The 26,922-nt window shown below is 43.8% G+C and overlaps 1 protein-coding gene across 3 annotated transcripts in view; it reads right to left on the bottom strand.

Moving 5' to 3' along the window:
- The window catches only part of PAK3 (p21 (RAC1) activated kinase 3), a 186,651-nt gene that overhangs the window by 77,431 nt on the left and 82,298 nt on the right, over positions 1 to 26,922 (bottom strand). For all 3 annotated transcript variants that reach the window (XM_051630652.1, XM_051630655.1, XM_051630656.1), the window contains exon 2: positions 15,969 to 16,079. The gene's annotated coding sequence lies outside the window, so the exon portion shown is untranslated. The remainder of the gene's footprint in view (positions 1 to 15,968; positions 16,080 to 26,922) is intronic.

The raw sequence follows: 26,922 nt of genomic DNA, 5'->3' as shown, positions 1-26,922 counted from the left end.
AGGCAAAGATGGAGTAAGGAGGACACGGGTGCTACTTGGGAATGGCTCCAGTCCCAGAGCGGTGAAGGTGCTCGAGGTTCACTCTGGCATGGGCAGTAACACAGCCTGGAGCAAGTGACTCAGTTTGCTGGCACAGAGGCCATCCCACCGTGCCACTGGCCTCACATGGGTGACTCACTGAACCACTCTGTGCCTTCACTTACCCAGTTTGCAGGTAACTTCTGCAAATGTTCAGGTGCTTTCCCACCACCACACCACTGGGCATCAGGAAGTACCTGCACTGCAAACCCCACACAAGGCAGGGCAGGGACTGGCAGCAAATGCAGCTCAGTCAAAGAGAATTCATGCATGACTGTGTTGTCCTGGGGATCCTCTGAGCTCAGGTGCAAGAATGACAAGGCAGGACAGAGATGCCCCCTTGTCATTACTACAGACTGAGCCTGGGGGATTATGCAAGGCACCAAACATAGTGTCTTTCCCTCCCCTGGAATCTACACATGCACTGTCTTCTTCTGGACCCAGGAAACTTATTGTCCTTCACCTTGTCCTTGCAAAATGGGTGTCACCCTGTTCTCAACAAACCCACACACTGGCTGCAGTGATAGTGGATTGGGGTGCTGCAGCCTGAAACCTTAATGGTGATCACATCCCAGCCAGGAGAAGCTCTGTTGCCAAACTACTGAGCTCCAAGAACAGGTCTCTGGAGGAGAACACCCACATTCATGTTAAGGAACACACTTTTGAAAAAAACTTTCCTGCAAAATGATGAAGTCTGAATCTTTCCAAAGAGGAGATAGAAATGACATCCACAGATAACTCCTTATGAATCTTACAGCAATAATCGACAGACCGTTTCCTTTCTGTCATCTTCATCTGTTTTAAAAAGACCTATTCTAAACACATACTTAAGTCAGGATAAGACTTTATTAATAAAGTTTTCATATTAAAAGCAACTGTACTTATACTTCATATTTTTACCTCAAATAATAATTTTCCTACTCAAAATTAATGCTTCAACTGTGGATTTAACTGCTACGTAATATTAACACATGTCAATTAAATACCAGTCAACTACTAAAGACTGCATTTAATAGATACATTTCTTAATATACCACTGCTACACCTCATTAAAATGTTGTTGAATCTTCACAACAGTTGTAAACAATTAAGTGGGATATAATCCACCTCCAGGAAGGAACCAGTAAAACTGAAGACAGTGCTCTCCTACTGTGGGGACGTGTGTGATATAAAATTCAAAGCTAGGACAGAGATATAGTTGTTTACATATAACAGGAATATTGTCAGATTAATATTATGCACTGGGTTCACAAATCCTGCCTCTCTCAAAATGGAACAAAGGGACAGGAATTTCTGCAAGGAGATCCCCATCTAGAATAGGGTTTTGCAAGAGGGAAACAACATGAGATGATACTGCTGAAACCTGTGCTCTGAAATACAATCCAAGCTGTAATTAGTGATTCTTCCCCACGAGAGGCCATACAGCCCTGCAGTGCTACTCTTCTAGTTTTGGCAGAAGGGAAACTGAGGCAGAGAACTGCTCCAGCAGCTCAGGGCCAGGCAGCAGCACAGTAGCAGCTGTGCACGAACCTCCCACTAACATTGCCTCCCACGGATCCCCAGTATCACTCCCAGGCTCTTCTTTTGTGAACTGCAATTTTAATCCCTTTCCAACAGGTATAGCAGGACTAACAGCTTAAATCTATCAAGCTGTACCTTACCACAGCTTGTAAACAGAACATATCACAGCTTCCTGCAGGAACAGGATTCAGAATTTTCCAGGAGACCCCTGTAAAGTCCAGTCTTGTCTGGTTTGCACTTAAATGTCACCCATCCTCCTTCATGGGGAACACCACATTTGACTGAACAGAAGAAAGACGACCCACTTTGCCTGCTGGATTTTCTCTGCTCAGGTGTTGAATTCAATCCACTTTCAGGCCTGAGGAAATCAAAATTCACCTTGCCTATCTAAACAGCACAAAACTGTTTCCAGTTCTTCCTGGTGACATAAAACAAGATTCCAAGATGCACGTGTTACCCAGACCTCAGGGGAGGGTGGCCAAGATGCCGTGGCCCAGCACAGACACCAGATTTACTGACACAAGATCATGCACAACCCCCTGCACTACAAGGTCTCAGCAGAGGTGAGACACAACTTCTGATTTAGTAAAAGATACACGTAACGATGCTGCTCTATGCTTTAAGGGCAAAACCTGACAGTAAAACCACCACAGCAAGATAGGCACATGCAGCAAATTTATCTTCTCAAAAAATAGTTGTCATTCAACACTGATTCTTCACTGGAACAGCCAAACATCACTGTGCCTCAGTTTACAACCTGTAAATCTCCAGAGCTGGGTGAGACATATAGAAACTGTTCTCTGAGCTGTTCATCTTTGTTTTAATCTGACAATAATTTGCCAACATACTAGATTTTTACACATTTCAGCATCTCAGACCAAACCACATGAAAGTAACATCCAAAAGGAAGGTGTGGAGCTGATCTCATTTATGAAAATGACTGACAAAGCCAGTAAGGCTGTTAGAAAAGGAAATGGCATTAACAGCTTTTACACTGAAGCCACTATTGAATGTTTTCAAAGCCTGTTTCTTGTTCAGACATGTTTGCAATAAAACAGTCTTCCTCTCTGGCTCTTTCACACTCCATGCAGTTGTGCTTCAGGAATGGAAAGGGCTTAGGCAGGGATTCAAGACCTCATCATCAAAGATTTCACATGGGAGTTGATTCTGGACTGAAGATACAGGAGACTGGAGAGTTGTTTGCTGTGGAATAGAAGCAATGTACAGCAGCTGCCAGGAAATCATCCCTCACCTCTTGCTGCCTTCAAGCCAACTTCATCCTGGGCTGCATCAAGAGAAGTGTGGGCAGCAGATCGAGAGAGGTGATTCTGCCTCTCTACTCTGCCCTGGTCAGACCTGGAGTGCTGTGTCCAGCTCTGGAGACCCCAACACAACAAAGACATGGACCTGTTGGAGCGTGTCCAGAGGAGGGCAATGAAAATTATCAGAGGGCTGGAGTACCTCTCTTATGAAGACAGGCTGAAGGAGTTGGGGTTGTTCAGCCTGAAGAAGACTCTGAGGAGACCTTATAGCGACCTTCCAATACCTGAAAGGGGCCTGTAAGAAGGTCAGGGAAGAGCTGTTCACTAGGCCACATAACGATAGGACAAAGGGTAGTGGTTTTAAGCTTGAGAAGGGTGGATTTAGGTTGGACATTAGGAAAAAGTTCTTTAATATGAGGGTGCTGGATCACTGGAACAGGTTTCCTAGAGAGGTGGTGGAAGCTCCATCCCTGGAGACATTCAAGGTCAGGCTTGATGGGGCTCTGAGCAATCTGTTCTAGTGTGAGATGTCCCTGCTTATTGTAGGGGGGTTGTACTAGATGACCTTTATAGGTCCCTACCAACCCAATACATTCAATGATTCTCTGATTCTGGAAAGACAAGAAAAGTCTGATGCCACTGAAGTTCAGGATTTTCCTTTTGTTCTGAGACAGGCTCCAGGGGAGCAGGGTGGGAGCCAGTCTGTGAGGGGGGCAGCAACGCACTACAGAACAGGCTGGAGTTAAATTTCCACATGCAGAAACACACAAGCCAAAGAGGAAAGCCTCTCTATCTTCTTTTCAACCAATAGGAGCACGTGATGAAAGAAGACATCACCCAGTGGTGAGAGAACAATAAAGGTACCTGAAGCCCCACAAATTTCTACCCATACAAACAGTTCTTGTAGCTTGGAGATCCTCCCATGGCAAGCCAGTCACACAGCCTTCAAGCCTGGGTTGACTTACCCCTGGCTGGCCTATAGCACAGACAAACTCATAATGGTTTGCTCCCCTTAGAGATTCCAAACTCTCAGTTACAGTAGTCATAGGGGAGGGTCTGAATTACTCCTTCAAGTCAGATGGGACAGCTGAGGCTGCTTTCATCTTTCGTGGTTCCTTCCCCTGTCCTCACAAATGAAAGCCGATGTTTATTTCCATGTGGCTACTCCTGCTCCTTCAGCTCTCTTGAAGTTCCACTTTTGCCACAACAAATGTGAATCTGAGAACTAACCTCATAATAGGTGAGTATGAACTTTGATTTCACAGCTACAGCAACTTTACTGATGTCATGGGTGAATAAGAACAAAGGTGCAATGGATGGCAAGCACACAGCACTGCATGATGCTTGCATACTGAAGAACACGGGATTACTGATACCTTGCAATGCAAAGGTACTACAGGCATGGGGATAACATCAACACAGGGGGCCTGGAGAAGAAAAAGGTCTTTATTTGGTTCCCATTCCACAGATGAAGACTTCTTTGCCTAGAGAATATCCCATGCCAGATTTTACTACCGTGCTGGCTCAGGGCAGTGTCCTCCCAACAGCTGGAAGACTAGAGACAAGGATTGTCTGCGATCTTACAGCACTTCCATACCAGCTTTCTAGACTGAAGCCTTATAATCAGAAAAGCATGATAGAGAACATGTGTGTTGACTTAGAGAATACCCTTCCCAAGCCTACCAGGGTTGTGACCTGGAAAGTTAAAATGCAAGAAAATCTCTGGCTACTGACCAGGCAAAGTATTTGACATTGGCTCTCGGCTACAGCAGACAGGCATCAACTGCACCAGCTACAGTGCTACTCTTTTCCTTAGTGTGCTTAATAGCAGCTAGGGCAGCAGGACTGAGACTGCCTTTGTGATGCAGACAGTTTGCAACAGCTGAAGAAAAAGATTCCTCTGAAACCTGATTTAGTGAGACACTTGAAACATTATTTCAGGAACTTGTTCCAGAGGAATGACTTTTACCTTTGTGAGACTGACCACATCACAAGAGTATATGAAGAATGTGCCAGAGGCAAACTTATAGGTACCAAGGAGGAACTACAGGAACCTACAACAGAACCTTGCCTCCAACACATCCTTAATGCAGTAATTCTTTAGAGAAAAATATCCCTTTCTCTTTCTCCTTCTCCTTGTCTTCTCCTCATCGTTGTCTGTGAACCCTTCCAGCACCTTCCTTCCCTTTCTTCCCTGCAACTCCACACTCTTGTAGCTCACTATAATCAAGACCCAGCCAGTAAAATGTGAGACCTTATAGATTTGCTCATGCCAAGAAGTATTTAAGTACTATTTGTCCCCAAACGCCTGGTTTTGTTTGGCTACAAAGGGAACTTTGTAAGAAATCGTGAAGGCCTGTCATCCAGCTAAGCATGTGAGCAGGTACGAACACCAAGGATAAGTCTGTTCCACAGATTTAGCTTTCCAGTCACTGAGAAAGCTAAGGTCTGTTTTGACATTGCATAGAAAGGACAAGCACTGGTTCAAAGACAGAAGGCCAGAACCCCAGAAAAAAATCACTTTATCTGAACTTAGTTCAGAGCCCAGAAGGCAGTGGAGCATGAGTTTCCTGGCAAGATAGGTTTTTTCTTCTAAAAATTATCCTTCTTAGAGTACAAAACAACCCAGGTCTGACAAGACTTATCTGAACAGTAGAAGAGTTTTGAACCTAAAGATTAAGGAAAGATATGTTAATGAGACACTGAACCCAATACAGTACAGAGAGGGTAAGACCTGTTTTAGATGTGGAGATGTTTTCATATTACCTGCAGTGTCCAGTTTCTTCAAAAAATTCAAGAAAGCATTGATTTTAGCCTGCACCCAAAGGACGGGAGAACACTTTATTAATGACAAATCTAGGAAAGTTTTACTCTCCATCCAGCTCAAAGCAAAACCAAATGTAAAAAGAAAAAATATTTTGAGAATCATGACCTTCTGACCAGTTTCAGTCAAGTGCATAAAGCACGACTGCAGAAAGCACTGCATTTCAGCCCTCATCTTCGCCTGTGAACAGCTAGTGCTCAGAGAATACAGTCAGGCCTATTAATCTGGTGCTTAAAGATGTCACCTAATCAAGAGCTGAGATCAGGAGGAAATCCCCAGCTGACATTAAAATGTTAAATGCAATGGACTGAATCCAATCATTATTTTTATTGGAATTGCTAATATATGGGATGGGGCTGGATGGTCAGATTTCCAAGATAAACACGTGACATCAGTGCCACTGGAGACAGGGACTGACTGAAGCTTTCAACCTGTTCTGTGCTGCTGCTGTGCCAGGTTATACTCCCCTTTCACCCCAGGCCTGCTGACATCTGGGCAGTCAAGAAGATACTGTGAGGTCAGGGAATCCCTGTCACAGCAAGGGTGTCTCAGTGCTCTCATGCATCACAACAGCTACAAACCTGCATGGCTGCCCAACTATTCTGCTAACTCACATCTTCCATGAGATACTTCCTTCTTTTGGTACCCATGACATCTGAAGCTCAGGGATTGATGGTCCCTGAGCTAACCTAGCATATAAACCAAAAAACCATCTCCCTCCAAGAGCAAATGAATTTAGCTCTGTGAAGAGATCTCACAGCAGGCCTTGATCTCTTCAGCTTGCAAATGTGCAACATGTAGCCACTGTACCAAGATAGCCCTTCTTGTCATGAAAGAGCCTTTGGAGTTAGCTGCTAAGTTTCCCTGCCAGTCTGAGCTGTTTCAATGCACGGATAGGTCATAAACCCTTCTCCCAGAAAATCCTTCATTGCAGAAGAGGAAAATGACTGGGGTGTGTTGACAGCCTTCAGCTATCTGAAATCTCTTTGTGAAGCATTACAGGGTCCCAATCAAGAACAATCATTCTTAAAATAGAAATCAAAATTAAATACCTTTACTTCATTTTTTTCACGTAAGAAAAAGCAAGATGTTTCACTGGAGCACCCACTCCACCTCTGTGTCACTCTGATAACCTTCACTGATAATCATGCATAGCTTCTGCTAATGCCCCATGGTGCCCACCAGGATGGGGTCACCACAGTCAGCACCCATGTCCCTGCTCTTGCTATCTGGTAAGCAATGTCTCTGTACAAACAATCTTTACAACAAGAAATACAAAGCCAGAGGCCACTGGATTTGGTGGCACACTGCTTGCTCTCCTGGTGTGGTGTATCCATGCTGGACTCCAGCCAACAGGATGCAGCGAAATGTAATAGGTGATTCTATGACATTACTCCAATTTACACCAGTGTAAATAAGACTGGGCTCCTGCCCTCACTTTTCCTGTGCTACCAGCTTTGCTTTCCTGTGCAACTGCCCGTCTGAATGCCAACCCAGTCTGCCTCGGGCTCACTGCAGGACCCAGACTCATGCTTCAGTGCATCCTTGCAGTTGAAACAAGATGTTTGTTTATATATATTTTTAATCTTGTTGCTACCCTGGCTTCTTCTTGTTAACCATCTTGCACAGCCTTGCTTCCACACCAGGGAAGGAGGCCAATTATCTTGCACAGCCCAAGAGAGAGAGAGCTACTGCTCAGTGAGGCAATGGGTGCTTGCCCTGGTGGGAATACCTGCTGTCCTTTGTTGAGGGGAGGAAATCCCAGAAGTTTGGGAAGTCTCAGCAAAGCAGGGGAGGAAATGCCAGATAAATGGACAAATAGAAGCACCATCCTTCTGGCAAGTGCTGTCTTTGTTGCAACTCAGAGACCTTCCCACAGTCTTGCAGACATAGGTAAGGAGCCATTTCTAGAGACAGCTGCTCCTCTGGGCAGAGCTTGGGGGCTGATGCAGGGCTAGGCAGCTCCAGGGCACACTCAGTCTTTACAGGACAACGTGGCACATGGCCACAGCCTCAAGCTGGTAACTAGCCATCTGTGTTGCCGAGCAGGATGCTCTCACCCATCACTGACATTGCAGCTCCCATTAACTTGGACTGAAAGTACCAAGGGACCACCTTAGCCAAGCCCAGTCACCCTCTCTCTCTTTGGAGCTGACACCCACAGGTCAAACTAGAGTCGAGGAGAGACCTTCATCTTGCTCTCCCTATGCACAAGACAGACACATCAAGCCTGGGCTGCAGTATGCAACACAGAAGGTAAGAAAGACATCAGCAGTATGGCTTTCAACTAAGCCAAAAGCTGTTCCCTATCCACACAGACATCATCAGAGAGACCCAGAGCCTGCTTCTTCAAGCTTGTAATCACACAAGACCTCCCATAAGAAATCTGATCTGTCAGTTCAGGCTGAGGCACATAGAGCCCAGCTCCTTCTTCTCACAAGGAGTTAAGTGATTGTACAGTCTCAGCTACACTTACTGGTGTCTGCAGTGAGGGAAGTGGGGAGAAGAGGCTGTCTTGCCCTTTGGAGGTCCAGCCCTTTCACTGCCTGCCCCTTACCAGCAAAATGGATTTTCAGTGTAATCTCACACACAGCCGTTGCATCATCCCACTCGACTCTACATGGCAGCCACGCTCCCTTTGAAATGGTGCACGGGCTAGAACAGATGGACTGCGCAGCAAGGTGAATTACAGCTGTGAACAAAATGTCTGGACAATTGTTATGGCAAAAGGGACTGGCATTGCTTCGTGCTACTGCTGCCAGTTATCTCCTGGTTGCACAACAAATCCCTTATCACCTTCTCTCTCCAGAGCTGGGCAGAAGGAGCTTTGCAGCCTTTGCTTTTGCCTCACTAATCATTGCTGGGCTGACAAGTACAATGGACTGGGAACAGACTGCTCTTCTGGCTCAGAAATAGAGCCCATACCTTGCCTTCACTCTGACTGCTGAAAATGTGTCCTCAGATGGCCTATGATGCCATTTTTGTCTTCTAATGGAAGCTGAACATCACTGCTTTCCCCATCAGTAATGGATGCTGGCAGACTGAAGCCCCGGTTCTGGCCACTTGTTGCACTAAGCAGCAGCTGAACAGGTCTGTCTAAGAAGAGGGGCACTGGGCAGACATGAATGGAAGCCTAACTCCTCTCAGTCCCAGGGTGAGCAGTGCCAGTGCCTGCCAGAGCCCATTGAGCTACAGCTGGCACAGACAGGCAGCCTTGCGCACCACAGCTTGTGTGTCCTGTCACTGCCACCCTCAGCAGTCCATGGAGAGGTGGGAAGTCACAATGCCAACACCAATCCCTTTGGAAGGAGACTAAAAATCTTTGTTTCATTTGCATCCAAGTGATCTGCTCAGCATCAGCTGGATGGATTCAGGAGACGGGAGGAGAAAGGTCTTACCTGTTTGCTGTTTAGTGGTTCAATGTCAGAAAGCATTGGGACTGAAAGCATCCTAAGCTTCATGGCCTTTGAGCTCATTTGGTTGTGGTTGAAAAAGACAAAACTCCAAACCAAAAGTGTTCATATATAACACAGGAATTTTTCTCCCTCTACTGCCTCCAAAAAATGAAACTAAATTCTACCTCAGGTGGGCTGCAGCGCTGTAGGAGGCACAACACAGGGTGACATCTGCATCTGCCCTGTCCCCTGCTGTACCTCCTCTAGGGGTGCTGGTCCCCAAGCAGTGGCCAATCTGTAGTAATTCCACTCCATGGGCTACCCAAGCCTCATGCAAATAAAAGAAAGATCAATCTTGCCCTACGTAAGAGAAAAAGGCACAGCGAGTGCCATACACATTAGCACTGCAGAATAACTCGCTGTAGTTTAGACTTTACTTTCTATAATAACTGTTCTAGTTTGCAATTTTCCAAGCAAAAATCGTTTTGACTCTGTAGTAAACCGTGTGTACAGAATTGCTATCACTGAACTGTGAATGCATGGGAATGCTACTATCTTGCACTTTTTGCTACACAGGCCCCAAATAAGTGACTGGGGCCCTGCAAAACCCTGAGACAATGTTGTGTATTCATGAGTGCCACCTACTGGCACCTTCTCCCTTAATTAACCTTTACAAAGCTACTTTGTGGGGTGTGGAGCTCTCCCAGACCCAGAGCAGTCAGGTACCAGTGGCTCCTGTTCTCTCCCTAGCAGACGAATAAGTCTGTGCTTTCTCCAATATACCAACCTTTCTGTTCTAATTAGCTGCAGGATATAAATCAGGTGGATTCATTCTATGATCTACTACAACCATTGTTTAAGTAAAATGGGCATGTTTTCCTGGTAGGGAAAGGATAACAGCTAAAAAAAACACTTGAGATCTCATGGGATTCTCTGAAATACTGCTGCTAGCTGGGTAAGAAGACAAAAATGAAAAAAAAAACACAACACAACAAAATCTATCCAACATAGACATATACTGGCTTCTTCCTCAAAAGACTGTCCAGCCCCTGGAACCTCAGTTTCCAGGGACTGTAGCTACAAAGAAAACCTCAAAACTCAGACAACCAGGTATCTTGCAGAGTGTGCTGACATGCAGAAAGAAAGGCTCTACCATGAGCAATTTCATCCCTAATCACCACACTTGCAATGATAGCCCCTGGGGGACAAACATGGGTAATTTATCCAGTTTTCCTCAGAGAGAGAAGCAAAGGGATCCCAAATCTGCACACTTTGCACAAATGAATATTTCATTAAAGGGACCAGAGTCAAAAGCATCTGCTGGACACCATTGCTTATTTTGCTCCCCTATAATGCCAAGGAGAGCCCCTGTACTATATGAGCTCTGCCCAGTGAGGGAGAGCCATGCAGCACAGACTCTCATCAGGGCAATAATAACACTCATGGGACCTTTAGGAAAACAGTCTGACAAAATTAGAGAAGCTGGCAACAGTGGGAACAAGCCACCTAGCTGACAAGTAATACAAAGGCTCCTGAGATATGAAGAGCAAAGCAGCAACATAACAGAGGATGAAACACATCCAAAGTGCAACAGAATCACACTGAGATTAAGTCTCCTTGACACAAGCTCTGGAAAGAGCAGAATCACATCTCTGAGCCACACAGGCTTAGGATTTGTATTGTCCTTCCATGGCTGTCCTTGACTCAGAGCCAAACTCATCCTTTTCTGCACGCAATTAATGCCCTGTAGGGCAACCTCTTCTTACTGCCTTGTACCAATGTAAACATTAGCCTTCCCCGAGATCACAGCACCCAGCGCCCCTCTCCCTTCCCTTTCCTTCTGTCCTCTCCCTGTTCAGTCACACCCTCCTGTTTGCTTGCTCGTCTTCACACAGGAAACAAACTTGTAATTGGAGCCAGAAACAGATACTCATCCTGCAAAGAGCCACCTTAAAGCAGGAAGCTTAGATCCTAAACTCTCCCAGGAGTTACGCACATGCCTGATTATAAAAGTGATTAACCATCATTACCAGGTTGCTGTACTGTAAGTTCTGGTGCTCAGAATAAAACAGACAATGTCTGATGGCCAGAGTTTGTGCAAAAGAGGAAAAAAAAAAACAGAATTTGAAGTCCAGATGATCCATCTCAGTGCCTGTAATTTAGTAATGAGTAGATTAAGATGCTGCTCAATCACAATCACAGTCTGTATGTACCTGTACAGTGAAAAATCCTGAAATTAGCAGGTGCTTAAGTCTTTTTTAATTTTAAACAAACACATAATGAGAAGCACCACCAAGACTGGAGGCTGGAAGGAAGGGGAGCATTTTTAGACCAAAGCAGTGCACCACTGAAATAATTTACTAAATGAAGCAGTAAATTTTCTCTTAAGAGTTTTTGCATCCCCACTGGATGTCTGTTTAAATGACATGCTCTAACCTAAGCCGAAGTTACTGATCTTGAAGTAGAAATCTTTAGATAGAACTTTACTATCCATTTTGCATAGGAGGTTGGACTTGCTGGTTAGAACTGTCCCATCCTCTTGTGAACAGGGCCATGATGGGAGAGCTGGAGACTGAGAACTAGCAGCCAAAGAATACTAGGACACAGCAGCAAGTTTCCCATTACCTGGGATCACAGTACCATTAAGTCAATGCATTAGGAAGTGGAATATTAATGTTGCCTACCCAGGGTTTCTCCAGCAGTGATGAAAATTAAGGAGATGTATAGCATGATTCATAGAGACTATACTGAGTCAACAAATAATGAAAATAAACCATTGTAATATGCAGTTTGGGATATGCTGTACCATATATGTTACTATTTATTAATTGTAGTTCCATAGCAATATACTTCTGCAGCACCCTGTAGCCTAAAGCCCCTTGCTTTCTAAGTGTTAATTAGGGCTCACAATAAATGCTGAGAAGTGAAAAAAGTGTGTTCACCTCTCTCCTACATTTGTAAAGCCCTACAAGCAAAACTCAGAGGGACTTGCAGAAGGTCACAAGTGAATCAAAAGCACTGCCAGAAACAGCTCAAAACTCCTGGCTTCCAGGTTCCTCCCAAAGACAGAGAAAAGTTGGTAAAAAATCCCCAAAGTGAGAATGAGCAAGAAAATCACAATGTGCAGTTTGGCTGTGTTCACAGGTCAGTTAATTAGATTGTGGTCTAATTAAAATACAGCCTTTCATCTTGCTTTGATGATGTAGACAACAGGTATAGATTGCCTGTAAGTTTAAGCTGTAAGCTAGGAGACAGCTTCTAACCTTGGATAGAGCAGAACAGCCCTGCGATGGGGCAAGAAACCAGTGATTTCAATATGGCACCCAGTACGTTCATGGAAAACATCAGTGGGTATAATCACCTGCATCAGCAGTGGTAGAGAAATGAAGACACAAAGGGCTCCGCCCAGTGCTCCCTTCCACGGTAATCCTAGTTTTAGAAGCAACATACACTTGCCATCTCAAATGAAGTTTCCACGTGTTTGGCACCTCTAGAAAGCAGCTCCTGCACCTTAGCAATTGTAACAGGCACAGGACTCCAATATGCTTTTAATGGCTGGAGTTACAGACTACTTCTGTCAACAACTGCAAAAACAAGTGGCAATCACATACCTCTACATCAGAGTGAGGCTGGGGAAACATGAGCATTACCTGCGTTATGGCACCTCTCCTCCCTCTTTGCCAGGAACATGGTAGGAGTGGAAGTGGAACAACTTACAGCAGGCCACAAAAATGAAACATTAACCAAAGATTTGACCTCCACACACAAAACCTAACAGCTGGGAAAAAATCTATGACAAGAAAAGAGCTTTTTTGCCTATAAATCATTTTTAGAGGGCAATTGTCTGGTCAAGGAAAAAGCTGGGCTTAACTTGCCTAATCTTCAGCAAGTTTTAAGGGTCTGATCAGGAACTCACTAGAAAAACCCCACTGTTGTCAACACTCGCCCATTCCGCAGAGGCAGAGGCGTGAGGAGCACAGGCAGCAGGTCATCTCCCCTGAGGAAAGGAGGTGTCCAGCTACCAAGGGAAGAGTGGAGCCGAGATTCTTCATGAAACCCACAGTTCAGGAGGAGGAATAGTTACAAAATGAAATACCAAAGTCTCCCACTACTGAACCAGTTCATGAGTGACCAGAGGTGAAATGTTAAAACCAACACCAGCCAGCACGCACGCAGAAGGACAGAGCCACAGAGCATGTGTTCAGGAGATGCCCACAGCAGCTTAACACAGGCTGCATGTCCAAGATAACTCCCTGCCAAGACAGACACCCTCCAGTCACAGACAATGCTGAAAAGCCTAAGTGTTTGACAGACGAGAAGGGAAAAAAAAAAATAAATCTGTACATTCTGAAGGTAAGACATTACTCTCACCCTTAATAACTCACAGATGTGTTTTTCCCTATCTTGTCTCCCAAACATTTCAAACCAATGTTGCATTTCCTACTGAACTATGATGCCTACACAAGGAAACTCAAGTGAGCAGTGGCCCGTGAGACAGTATAGTGCTTTGAAAATGAAGTTTCCAAAAGCATCTGAGATAATGGAAGAGAAAAGGAGGGATCAGAAGCAGCAATGAATAAACACAGAGAGACAGGATTTCTCTGTACAACAAAGCTCTGAGTTTCAAAATCACGTGGAAATCCCAGCTTTCCTGGTTCTAACAGGAAATAGCCCAGGAGATAGACTGAAGGCTCTGAGGCAATTAATCTTCCAATGTGACAATGCAGTCTACAGCCAGAGCATCACATTGCAGTCATGCTGCCTGCTACTCAGTGTGAAAAAAGATCAAAGAGCAAGAGGGAACAGACCCAGCAAGGCACGATGTGAATCTGCAGCTGCACTGCTCTCCCCTTCTCACAGCTCAGCTAGCTGAAACCAAGGAGCCTGTTCAAGCTGTGGCTGTCTGCACCTACACAGAGAAGAAACTGATAATGCCAAGCATTTCAGCGTAATGCCAGTGCCCTTTCCCTCACCTGCTGGACTGCACCACACACACTTGCTTAGAGCCCCTCTCACATTTGGTGGGCAGGTAGCACTGCTGGTCTGGTCTAGCACAGGAGGGTCAAATGAGCCATAACTCCAGAAAGGTCTGATTGCAAACAAAAGCCAGGGAAGCTCATGTCTTTATGAACTATCATCAGCTTCCAGTCCCTTTTCTGTTTTGCTGTCACCTATCACTAAAATTAAATAACATTTGGCCTACGTTAACCAAGAGACACAGCAGACTCAGAAAGTCACTCAATCTAACCTGCTGGATACTCGCTCCTGGTACACTTGACAGGAAACCACAGCCTAGGATGGAGAGAACAGGGGACTTATCCCTTGGACATATAAGTGCCTGCTGCCTACCCAACTCATAAAAGGAACATTGCAAAGGGGTTAGAGACACAGAAGACTTATAATTGGAATGACCCCTTACAGGCGTATCAGTAACTGATGTTAAAGAGCATGGAAAAATCTGATTCACAACTCTGCAAAGGATCTGGGACAGGGAACATTAGCAGCACAATGCAATGCACAGCCTTCACACACTGTCTTTACAGCAGGCAGTCAAAATCTCTGCAAAGTTCCCTGCTTGTGTTTCATATCTGTATTATCTCCCACACTCATTTTGGTCCTGATCTCAAAAAGGTTCCATTCATCTCTTCTTCCAAAACCTCCCCACTTCCACACAGCCATGAGCTACTTATATATTTCCATGCCTTGAGAAGTTAGGATAAGGATGCTCCAAAACCCAAAATAAAACAAACAAACAAAAAAACCCAACAGTGTTGGATGCTCCTCAGGTCATAAAAAATACAGGGTAGCACTGTAGCACAGATGCAGTGCTTTCTGATACTGTGCCAACATTTTAGGAGGATCCCTGGTTTTCTTCTCTCTTCCTGATGCTTTTTTACAAATCAGTCTCTTTCCCTGCTTAGTCCTCCTGTGATAAAAGTCTTGTTGCAGCTGCAGGGAAAGGCAAGCCATTTTGCTTGCATGGCTGCCTCTGCATTTCAAGCTGATTTGTATGAGACACTGCCACCCAGCACAATTTGCATACATACCAAAATGCGAGACCTGCACAAAATTGAGCAGGAAAACCATTTGTCTCCCCTCCCAGAAAAGGTTAATGGCATGGATACTTCGCAAATGTTTACTATGAAATGCTTCCTAAGCCTCAGAGCTATAGAATTTGTACATAAAAGGAGGTTCGCTCTCTTCCCCCAGTTCCACAATCCTATTTGCTTCAGATTAACACAAGTGACCTCTGCTTCACTTGAGCTTCATTCATCACCCACAGAGCAGGGCCTGGTTTTACTGAATTATTTCCCTGCCATGATGAAATGCTATTCAGCTACATTGGAGGGGACAGGGCTGCAGATGCAGGTGTTAGCTTTCTATTACATTAACTGCTCAACACCCAGACAAGATTCCTGTTTAAACCTTACTCAGATCAGGAGGGTTGCAGAATAGCATGACATATGTACAAGATACCTGGACTTAACACACCAGAACACTAGGTCCAAACATGTGATAAAGAAAACAGGGATGAACAATATCCTCGTAATTACATACAATGATATACATCAAGGCACAAAGCAGCCCTACCATCAAGCACCTCATCTCAGCTGCTCTTGCAGGTCTCTCCCCCTCTCTCCTCAACTCTGTCAGTCACCCCACATGCCCCTTAGTTGCCATCTTAGGAGGCTCTGGAATGGGTGCTCTTTGAAGTGGTTTAATTTAAACTGACATATGAAGTGTCACCTCCAAATTAAGCCAAACTGAAGAAAACCCTTCAGGACCTTTCTGTCCCTTCACTCTCTCTTTCTTCCCTTCTCACTTTGCTTTAAAAGTGGGTTTCAATGTCACTCACCTCTCTGGTCATCAACAGGAAACAACTCCTACCTGAAAGGTGTCTTCAGTTGTAGACTATAAGGGCAGGGAGGATACGCCCTCATTTTCCCAGTCCTCCACGAATAACAGCCCAGACTGAAGTCCCTCCACAAGTCAGATCTCCTGTGTCAGACACAAACTCAAATTATTCTGGCACATAAACACAGATCTGTGCTGAAAGAATGGCCACTGGGCAATTAACAGAACGAGCATTAAATCTGTCTCACTCCTTTGTTCTCCAGGCAGGCTGCAAGATTGACTGAACCCTTTTACTTGGGAAAACAAATATTAGGCCTGATCTTCAGCTGGCAGAAAGCCACACAGAGCCATCAATTTCTCTGTTACCTTGACTAAAATTTTGACTTATGGCTTCCAGCTGCATCAAAGCTTTTACCTGCTACCTGCATCTCCCACACCTTCAAATGGCACGATAACTTCACTCAGTATTTTTTGCAGACCACGGACAGATCTTCCCAGACCTCACTTTTTGTTTTTACACCTTTCAATTTGGTCCTGGTTTTCCTGCCAGCTGGATACCCCTACTAGGCTTGCCCTCTGCCTTCCCACATTGCTCTGCCTTGTGCACACAGGATGTGCTGAACAGTTTTAAGAAAAAAGTCAGATGTTTTTTGGAAGTGCCACAACAGCTCGGTGCAAATCCCCTTGCTGCATTTGACTCACCCTGTGGTCACCTTGCACAGCACCCAGGCTGCCTGGCAAATCCTTCTCCCATATGGACTAGATTGTGCCAGGTTTGGAAGGTTTTGCTGTGATTTGCAAATAATCAGATAGTTCAGACATACCCCATAAATACTGTATTTAAATGTTTTGCTCATTCCTACAAAATAGCATCCTGCCAAAAGAAGCAAAGTCCTAAGCTTAAAGCAGAGCAGACAAGTATAAAGGATTGGTGGCAGTAACTGTCCTGCTCTCATGGGGCAAGAGAAGCAGATGATTGAAATATCTACAGCACCCAGACTGTCCCAACAAATATTCCATCCATTATCTCTCCAAAGAATCATGTACCATTCCTTACTCTGCACAGAGAAGAATTTGCTTTTGCATTCAGTGAAGGGTGGTTGGGTTTTTGGTTTAAAAAACAAAACCATGTATTTACTGAAAATCACATGTGACTCTTGTGATGAGCAAAGCCATTTTAAACTGCCCAGAACCTGGGGGAACCAGCCACAACACAGAGAGTGTTGTGTAGGTGCCTCTGCAATACACACACACTGAACTCCAAAGAAGCCAGAGACTGACAAAGACTAATAGGATAATCAGAGTAAGGGAGATTCTTCTATGGGAGACCAGAGCAGCCAGCTTTTTTTAGCTTAACAAAACAGGGACTGAGAGAGGTCATCACTGCAATCCAGAAATAACTCAAGGCAAACACCAAGGAAGAAAAAATAGGTAGTCAGGATCAGTGACTAGAAATTAACAAATAATAAAAAGGCCATAAGAAAATTTGGACTGGAACTCGTAATGCTTCTGTTACCAGAGGGATAAGGTAGAAGCTACATTTCAATAGAAATAATGGGGTAAAGAAAGCATTAACCATCTTTGGGAGCATAGAAAGCAGACTCTAGGATGTGGTACCTGCAGTCAGAGGAGCTGAATCAGGCACCCTCAAGCTTCTTCACTACACTGGGTGCTCAGCTCAATCTCAAGGAAGGAAAAAAAATTAAAATAGAGGAAAATGTCAACATTCACCACTGCTGTCGAAAGTCTCTCATTAAAGCGAGGCCACAAATGCATCAAGCTCTGCGAGGAGGAATGCCCACAGGAGAAAAATGGCATCTCAATTAATTCAGGCTCCCTAGTAATTTGTGCCTCTCCATCACAAACACAGACACTTGCCCCGCATTTGCTCTCCAGGATGAACTGCCAGTTGGGATTTTTCTGTAGCACATCTACAGTGAGACATCAGGAAACCCCTTGTAAAAGCTATTGGAACAACTCTACTTAAAAAGAACTCCCCTAAGTGAAACAAACCACTAACAGGAAAAAAGGTTAAGTTTTTCTGGACTCCTGTTTAATCTCTGTAACTGGAATTTGCCAGAATCAGAAAGGAGGATAAATGCTTCCATCTCTAGTTACAACTTTTCAAAGGAATTGTGCTTGTTTTTTCCTCCACCATTCTCCAGCAATATTTGCAATTTATAGCCCAGGAGACAAGAAATGCAGAAAGTAGGGAAACATAGAAGAAAGCAGACTGTCTCTTTCTTAAAATATTTTTTAACATTTTACAACATACAGCGCAGAGAAAGAAACAACGAAGGAAACTCAGCTGGCCTGAAATAGGCAAAACTATTTTTAGTTTTATGCGGTGGGTGACTCCCTCCTGAGGAGGGAGTTTTTGTGACCAAAACACTAGTAAGCTCATTCTTGTCTCTTTGCATGCATAGAACTTGTGATATCTTTAACTTGACCCATGTGGTAAAATATAAAAATATACATCTATTAAAAAAAAAAAAAGGAAAATTAAAGGAGGGAAATCACGAAAGTGGATAAAAAATACGTGGGGAAGAACACAGCAGAAAGAAATCTAGTGTGGGAAACAAATACCTCCTTCCTGTACACCTTCACTGCCACCATCTCCAAACTATGTCCATGTCTCTCTTTAATACAAGCTTCTTATTTTCCAAACACTTCAAAAATAAATAGAAGCTGTTCTGTCAAATATAGATTGAAATACTGACATGTTTGTCTTTCACACTCTCCTTCTGTCTCCACCTGCACCTGACCTAGAAGGGGTGCAGAATCACATGCAGATTTGTTGGGAGATCCATCAGTGCTACAGAGGGTAACACTGGTTGGGCTGGAGGCAGCTGGTGCTGTGCAAGCCCCCACCTTCTGTACACTCAGCAACAGGGCTCTACCTACAACAAAGCAGCAAGCTTGCCATTTCCTCCGACATTTTAGAAACTGGTTGGGAATCACCTAGAATTTCTTTAGGTATTGAAATATGAGGCATCCTACCACAGGGAGAATTTAATCTGAATATACCTAGAGACACAGCATGTGCACACACAGGCACAGATGCTTCAGTGCTCTTGAACAAAAGGGTTACTCAAATACAACTGTCTCTCAGCTAGAATCCAAATGACTGAGGAGGGTTTATCCTCACTCTTCCACCTACACATCATCAGAGCACACTGGTCAGTAATGGAACAGATTCTCTGAAGGAGTCACTGGTACCAGTAACTCGTTCCACTACCTCGACAAGGAATTGATCAATGTATTAGTTTCTAGGCACTCACTGAGGGATCAGACCCCCATTCTGCATGGACAAGCAGCAAGGATGACTATCCCTGTCCTAGACTACTTACAACCTGTTACCGTCAAGAGTAAAGGAGATGAGAGGATAGGGAACTGAAGCAATGGCCAACACAGCATGGAAACCAAGCCTCAGTTCAATTCCTGCCTGATGCCAGGTAAGAGCAATGCATAGGCATCTCAGGAGAAAGAGTTTTCAAAGATGTATCCAAAAACCAACTTAGTAAAATGGTGGCTACCTTAGATTTGATGAGTTTTCCAGGGGCATAAGAATGTGACTGGAGATTCAGTAAGTGGATCTCTCAGAAACGACAGAAAAAAAAAACATGGTCAACATCTCCTAATTAAGACTACTGAGGAGATGTTGCCTGGTGAAGTGGTCTGAAGACCAAGCTCTCTCTCTCACTTTAAAGAGGTATTTCCTTCAGTTTTTCAAAGGGCAGAAACCAAAAGCCTATCAAAAAATATGATAAACCACTATTTTAGCTTAATCACCGGAGCAAACTCAATCAAAAGATATGGTACAGTCCAAAGTTGCACAAAATAACTTACTGGACTTCTTTTTCTTCTTTCTCACAAAAAAAAAAAAAAAAAGCCTTGTCAGTCCCATCAGAATGCCTTTTATCCCAAGACCGATCTAAGCAACAAAACAAGAAAAAATGAAAGAAAAAATGAAAAGTAGTCTCTGTAAGAGTGCAGTATGCACACATCTTCCCTCCACACACTGCCTCTGCCTCCAGATTAAAACTGCACTGGCTGAGTCTATTTACAAACACAGAGTTATCAGCACCCCACAGGCTTGCAGACAGTCAGGGCAGCCAGGCCGGGAAACCTAAAATTCAAGTAAGAATTCAAGTAAAATTCAAGTAAGTTTTTTTCAGTGATGACCAGTGATAGGACAAGGAATAATGGATACAAATTGGAGCATAGGAGGTTTAAGGTCAATATCAGAAAAAATTTTTTTACTGTGAGAGTGACAGAGCACTGGAACAGGCTGCCCAGAGAGGTTGTGGAGTCTCCTTCTCTGGAGACATTCAAAACCCGCCTGGACGCCTTCCTGTGTGATGTACTCTAGGTGACCCTGTCTGTGGGGGGGTTGGACTAGATGATCTTTCAAGGTCCCTTCCAACCCCTATGATTCTATGATTCTATGATTCTATGACTGTGTGTAAGGTCTTAATTTAGAAGTGGCCTGGGTATTTTAGCACTTACTTAAGGGTAGGCATGCGAATCCTCTCACTGAAGTCATGGGAGCTATTGAAGGGCTCAGAAGTTATACACACATTAAGCACCCTCCTGACTTGTGACTTTAGATCACGTCAGTGAAGCAGTCTGCTGCTCCACACCACCTTGTCCAGCCCTCTACCCAATGATGCTATCTCCTCTGGGATCTAAGAGCCACTGTGTAATAATTATTTAATATAAATGACACCAAATGAGATCAGAGTAAGCCTTAAGTTTGGTGTTTCCAGGAAAAAACAGAAAGCATCCACAGACAACCACTGCCTCTTCTGATGTCAGCAAAAAATTTGTCACTGGTTTCATGAAAACCAGGGTTTTGTTGGAACATTTAACACTCTGAGTGTCACTAAGTAGAACCGAGACTGTCCTTGAATTCACCACAGCTGTTAAACAAGATAGTTTTTAGTTCTAAAGACAAAAGCAGAACTGTAGACAGTACTACTTGCAGTGATGATGATGATAACTGGAGAGAAAAAAGAAGATCCAATATTTCTCTGCAGCACTGGTTGTTCTAGCAAGTGCTAGAAATGGCAACAATGTTCAATGACAGATACCCCTTATTGTTCACAGAGGGCATTCTCTTAATCATATTTTTTTATCTCTTTAGCCTCTTATTTTACAAGATTTCAGCCTGGGTTTGCTCTGCAACCTGGAAGCTGAAGAGCCAGACACAGTGCAGCAGAGAGCTTGATACACTAATCCTGACACCTGGGAAAGTTTTTTGCTGCCTGCCAAAACCTGCTGCTTCAGAGATCCCAGCAAACCCTTCTGTCACAGGGCTCCTGTGCCTGGCTGGTGGGCAAGCAAGCACCAAGTCTGAGAAACTGGCCAATATTTAGTGATCCTTATGGCATGAACACTCCTGTTGTGGGGAATGAAAAGTTTGTTTGTATTCACATACACTGAACTGTCTGTACAGCTGCCCCTACTGCTGTATTGCACATAGACAGGATTAGAGTGCAGGCAAGGGAGAAACCAGGTCCTTAAGTCACAGAAACTCAGTCAACCTGTCCAGATGTCAGTCTCAAGAGAACATTCAATTTAGACAGTTTCCTCGGCCCTTCTGAAGCTCTGTTTTAGATTGATTTATCTAGACATACAGAAATGGTAATAACTTGATAGATCTCAGTATGCAGGCGGTCATTTTTAAAACATCAATATGTGCATTAGAAAACTTTAACATTGGTGACAACACAATTACAATCAAGTCTTATCTGGCATTACCTAGCATTGAGAGGAGTATAGTGGGAGGTAGTTTGGTTTAATTCCTAATCTAATTAAAATTCTAGTTTGCTCCAGCAGCCAAAGCCACCTTCCAAAGCATAGCAATGCATATCTGCAATTATTAATTAAGTAGTTTAATTTAAAAGCAATTGCTACATACAAGAAACTCCTGTACCTTGGATGTCCTTGTGTAAAAACATTAATTACACATCTTTAACACAGAATTTGCCAATTCTGGCTCCTTACAGCCCAGTACTGATGTAAAGTTAGAAATTATAAAGCTCATAACTTGCGGGGCAAAGGCACAGCTGCATTTCATATCCCACACAACTTATTCTCTACAGTACATACTTGAAAGTAAATTTTTGGGGTGGGGCCAGGGCTGCTTACATCTCTTCCCAGCTGCCTAGTTCAGTTTCAAAGTTATTAGCCACACTGTGAACATTACAAGGCAAAATACCACATCTTGAATAATTCATGAAGTCACAGATTGAAGGACAGTAGCAATGCCTTCTCACTTTAAAATCTGTCTCTATCTTCCCCATACTGATCTCCTGTGACTCCACTAAACATAAAGCAGCAGGCGATAAAAGAACCACCCTTCACTACAGCAGCTGCAAAATGCCCCGCTCCCTCCCTTTTCCCCCATGTGCCCATCAGAAATTACCCTCTGCATCCATCCTTCTCTGTCTTCTGCTGACTTGTGAATAAGAAAGGTAAAGCAAAGATTATTGATCTATCTCCAAATTCAAAAGTGCAGAGCATTTCCAGGCTCTAAAATAGGAAACCCCTGGTAAGGTTGTGTTAATAGTGTCCTCTATCTGGCAATATTTTGCACAGCTGAGAAAACTTTGAAGGTGCCCATTATCACAGTTATGGGGTGAAATCAGAAAGTCTGACTGCCGTTATAAATCCCAGTTTAACATGTGTGCACCATGATTTATGTATGTGGTACAATAATGGCTGGGCTCAGCATCTCAAAATCAGTCCCTTCTGCTACAAGTATTAAGTAAAGATGGATAAATCAAAGCATTTCATTTAGAGCTATTTACATTGCCAATAGATCAACACAGTGACTTGTTAACACATTTCAGGATCTTCTAATCTCTTTCTGGTTTTCCATCAATCAGAACTTTTTGAAATTATATCACTAAATCCCAGACTAGAGGAGCAGGGACATAACTCACATCTCGGGGGCAAAACCAAGCAGGATTATGGCGCAGAGTGGTGTTTACAGAATCAAAGAATCGTTTTGGTTGGAAAAGGCCTTTAAGATCATAAAGTCCAACCACTAATTTAGCACACTGCCAAGTCCACCCCTAAACCATGTCCTTAAGGTTTGGTTGGGCTGGATTGGGTGATGAAGCAGCTGGGTTCAGTTCCCTGCTCTGGGACTCCTTACACAATTTGGAACCCAAACTTTGCATGGGATCCACTCTTCTGTCTTGCTCTACAATTCCTCAGTCCTGTGTCCCCATGCATGAAAGTGAGATCAGAGCACATCCCCCTGAGCATGTGTCATGAGGAAAAACACCTTCAGAAGAGCACAGGGCATTAAACACTAAGGCAGCTGCACTGCAAGGCAGTCAGGGATCCTGACCACTCCAGAGAACCATGACAAGAAGCTGAAGTCTCCATCAAGGTGACAAGGTGACAAGTCATCACTTAAAGATCATAGGGACAGATGTAAGACAGGGTGACCTTGCAGAGCACAGATTTGGGAGCATTTCTGTGAGGAGCTCCAGCTGAGTTGTGCAAAGATCATTAGTATAGTATGTTCACAATTAGGATGATAATTTGCAGAAAAACCCACTGTCTGTCCCCAGGACACAGTTTCCTAAAAGACTGCTGTAGACATCCTGCTTGATCACCTTCCTAATCTGTTTTGACTAACCTTCTGCTTCAGCTTTCACATTGTGGTGTGGCTCTGAGGAAGCAATACCAGAGTATTCTGCTGTTCAGCAGACATGAAGTTGACTAGCCCTGGATGTGAATCACTGCCTGACCTTTGCATCCATTTATTTCAGCAGCCACACTCATTGGAATTGATCTACAGGAGATACTTTCTGAAATGCTGTTAACACTGATGCAAATATATAATAACACATCCAGTGGTATTTAGGAAGCCATTCACAAAGTCCTGTCTGTAGTGGATGGACAATTAGGACTGACTTTAAAATGCATTTGGTGAGGGGTTTTTTTCCCTTTACCTTAAGCACATACAGGAGAGATTTGTGCTGGCAGGAGATGTCAGAGGGAACCTCTCCAGAGAGGGGAATGCCCCAGCAACCACAGAACAGGCACCACACAGCATCAAAGGGTCTCTCCCAGGGCTGGAGGCAGCTGCACCCTGCATGCCAAATGAAATCTTTCCTTCCATGCCATATAAACCCTGTTGCACACCAGGCAGACAGGAGGGAACAGCCACCTTTGTTGTCCTCACAAAGGCACCCCTGTTCTCTTCTTCACCCTGCCCTGAGTAAGAAAGGAGTATAACTTCCACTCAACAGTGCTCTGACTGTTGTGTATATACACACACACAAATACACATTTTTATATACGTATATGTATAGACTTTGTTCATACATGTATGTGTATACATACATATATATGCACACACATGTATAAATATATAGAGGCTGGACAGAACTGTATGAACTGAAAGAGCTCAGGACACCAAGTGTTTTAGTCTGACATTTTCCAAGCCCAGAGCATCTCCACTGTTCCTTCCCTCACTGGTCCAGCTGTGCTAGCAGAGAAAATATTACCCTGATAAGACTGTGCTTTTAACAGTACACATCATTTTGATGAGGTGCCTGTGTACAGTAAAAGCACAAAGTTTTGCTAGAATCACTTTTCTCCCCAGCAGGAACAGTGAGAAGGCAGGGCATTCTGGTATTGCCCCAGTGGTCCAAGTCCACATCTAGACTAATGCTAACCTTAATTTAACCTACAGGTATATCCAAGCAAAAGAAATCAAAGAACCTTAGTCCCAAAGCTTCAGCCTGTGTAGTCTGGAACAATCCCCTTCACTCCCATTATTATTTCACTAATTTGGCAATCTAGCTGGCTTCTGCTACTTTCAGCATGATTTCATGGTCCACAGATGCTTGCTGAGGACAAAGCAGAATTGGAGTGCAATTTTAAATATCAGTTGAGTAGGTAACTTGTGCTTTTAAGTACACTGCATTATTATTGACACATAAAACACTAGAACACTTCTGAGCTCTGGTAAGACCCATGCCTCGCATTAACTTTACAAGCCATAAGCCCACCCCCAGTGTTCTTTGGCTTCTGGATATACTCAAAACCTTACCAAGTGCTAGCACAAAGTTCTATCCCCTTGTTTGTGTAGTCTCTCCTACAATGGTGACTTGAGATCTACCCTTAAATATTTACACACACACTTCACACACCAGACTAGACACTGTTGAAGCAGAGCTGTGGATATGCATAATACACCTTTTTTTTTCAACCCCAAGATATTGTTATGAAGTAGGAGGTGAGATTATTCACATATTAGGACTTCAGTCTCCAGGGAACTGTCTGTGGTTTCTATATTTATACTTTCAGGATTGTCACAGAAAATACTGCAAGAGATTTTGGTCCTGAAATCTGATGAAAATTTAAAAAAATCTGTGGCATTTCCACCTCATCCCCAAAGCCAGGAGAAACAGAGGCTCTCAGATTTTTGCTCTTCCTTAAAACAAAAAGACAGAGTAAAGCAGCAGGAGGCCATCACACAAATGGCAATCATAAAATTGATCAGGCTATCAAACAGCTGTCATCAAGAAGCGAAAAATAGATTAATGAGCATTCATTATTGACTCACCAAGTAGCTTGGCAACAGCTGTCTTTAAATGCTGACACCAGCATGACCCTCTAATCACTTCCAAGCAGGACAGGACCATTCTTATGCCACTGGTCAGCACAGCCTTGGGATTTTGCTCTTCACCCCGTGGGGAAGATAAAACAGAACTTAGATATAATACTGGCTGCTGCACAAATACTGCACAAATATTCCAAAATTTGAATTGCCTATTATGTAAGCACAAAGAAAAATGTGCAAATCTCGCTTAAGAGATGCAGAATTTATTATTTTCAACACCTTATCTTAGGATGCTATTTTAGAGAAGGCTGCCTCTTACCAATGAGAACACTAACAGTGAAGTTTTGAAGTTGAGCAACAGAGAAGTGGGGAGAAAATGGAAGGGTTCACATGGTAGACATCTTGGTCCCTGCTGTGCCAATGCCACTCTGTAGCCAGCAGAACTGTTCAAGTTGTATTAACCTTATTAAGAAGAGAGTGACTGTAGGCTGGGCAGACTCTGAGACCATTCCTGCATAGGCTGCCTCTATAAAGATTATATTTTTTGTATCTGGCCAGCTCAGATAGGATGCACACACATTTACAGTTGTGTGCTCATGACTGGCTCCTGTTCAAAACAGCCTGGCTCCAGGGACCTTCCAGGCACACAACAGATTTATTTTATCAGGTTTCTGAAGAAGTTCAAGAACATTTTACAAAGGGCATTGAAAAGAGAGGGGAAAGCACCTTATATAAGCAGTTGGATCAAGACTCCTGGACTTGATGGTTTTAATGCTGCCAAGATTGGGCTTGTGCTGTTATTGTGCAGCAGCTGAGCTACAGCCTTGTATAAAATAGGTATTGGTGGTTGTGTTAAAAAGAATATTCTACAACAATGAATCAAAAGTGGGTGGCTTACTGGTTTGCTTGAGGGCCTGTTTCAATCACGTAAAAATAAACAAAGACAGGGATGAAGGCCAAAGACATAGTAGGGAAGTTACATCTCACAAGACCTCTGTATTACCTAACTACAACTCACATCTACTAGCTGTCCCACAAGGTTCACAGTACAGCCTACATACATTCACCTCCCACACACAGCTGAAGGATTCAAAATCACCATTGACCAGTGCTGTGCAGAACAAGTCCTGTGATGCCCAAAGGGGCACATGAAACCCACAGCAGAAGCAGCTGGCACTAAAATTTATGGAAACCCTGCCATATGCACAGCCCTTGCCTTCTGCATGGGGACCCACCTCTTCTTCACTACCCCATGCTTTCTTGTTGCATGATTTAGCAAGATCTACAAGGCATAACAGAACTAGTGGTGCATGTTCCACTCAGTAAGAAGTTCCATCTGCCTCCATTTCTCAGGCCACTCTTGCATCAGTGAGAAGCCCCCTGAGCTGTCCTCCA

The sequence above is a fragment of the Apus apus genome, chromosome 12 (genome assembly GCF_020740795.1).
Source record: "Apus apus isolate bApuApu2 chromosome 12, bApuApu2.pri.cur, whole genome shotgun sequence".
Classification (NCBI taxonomy): Eukaryota; Metazoa; Chordata; class Aves; order Apodiformes; family Apodidae; genus Apus; species Apus apus.
Note: the sequence above shows the minus strand (reverse complement) of the source record. Positions and strands in the feature narration are given on the sequence as shown.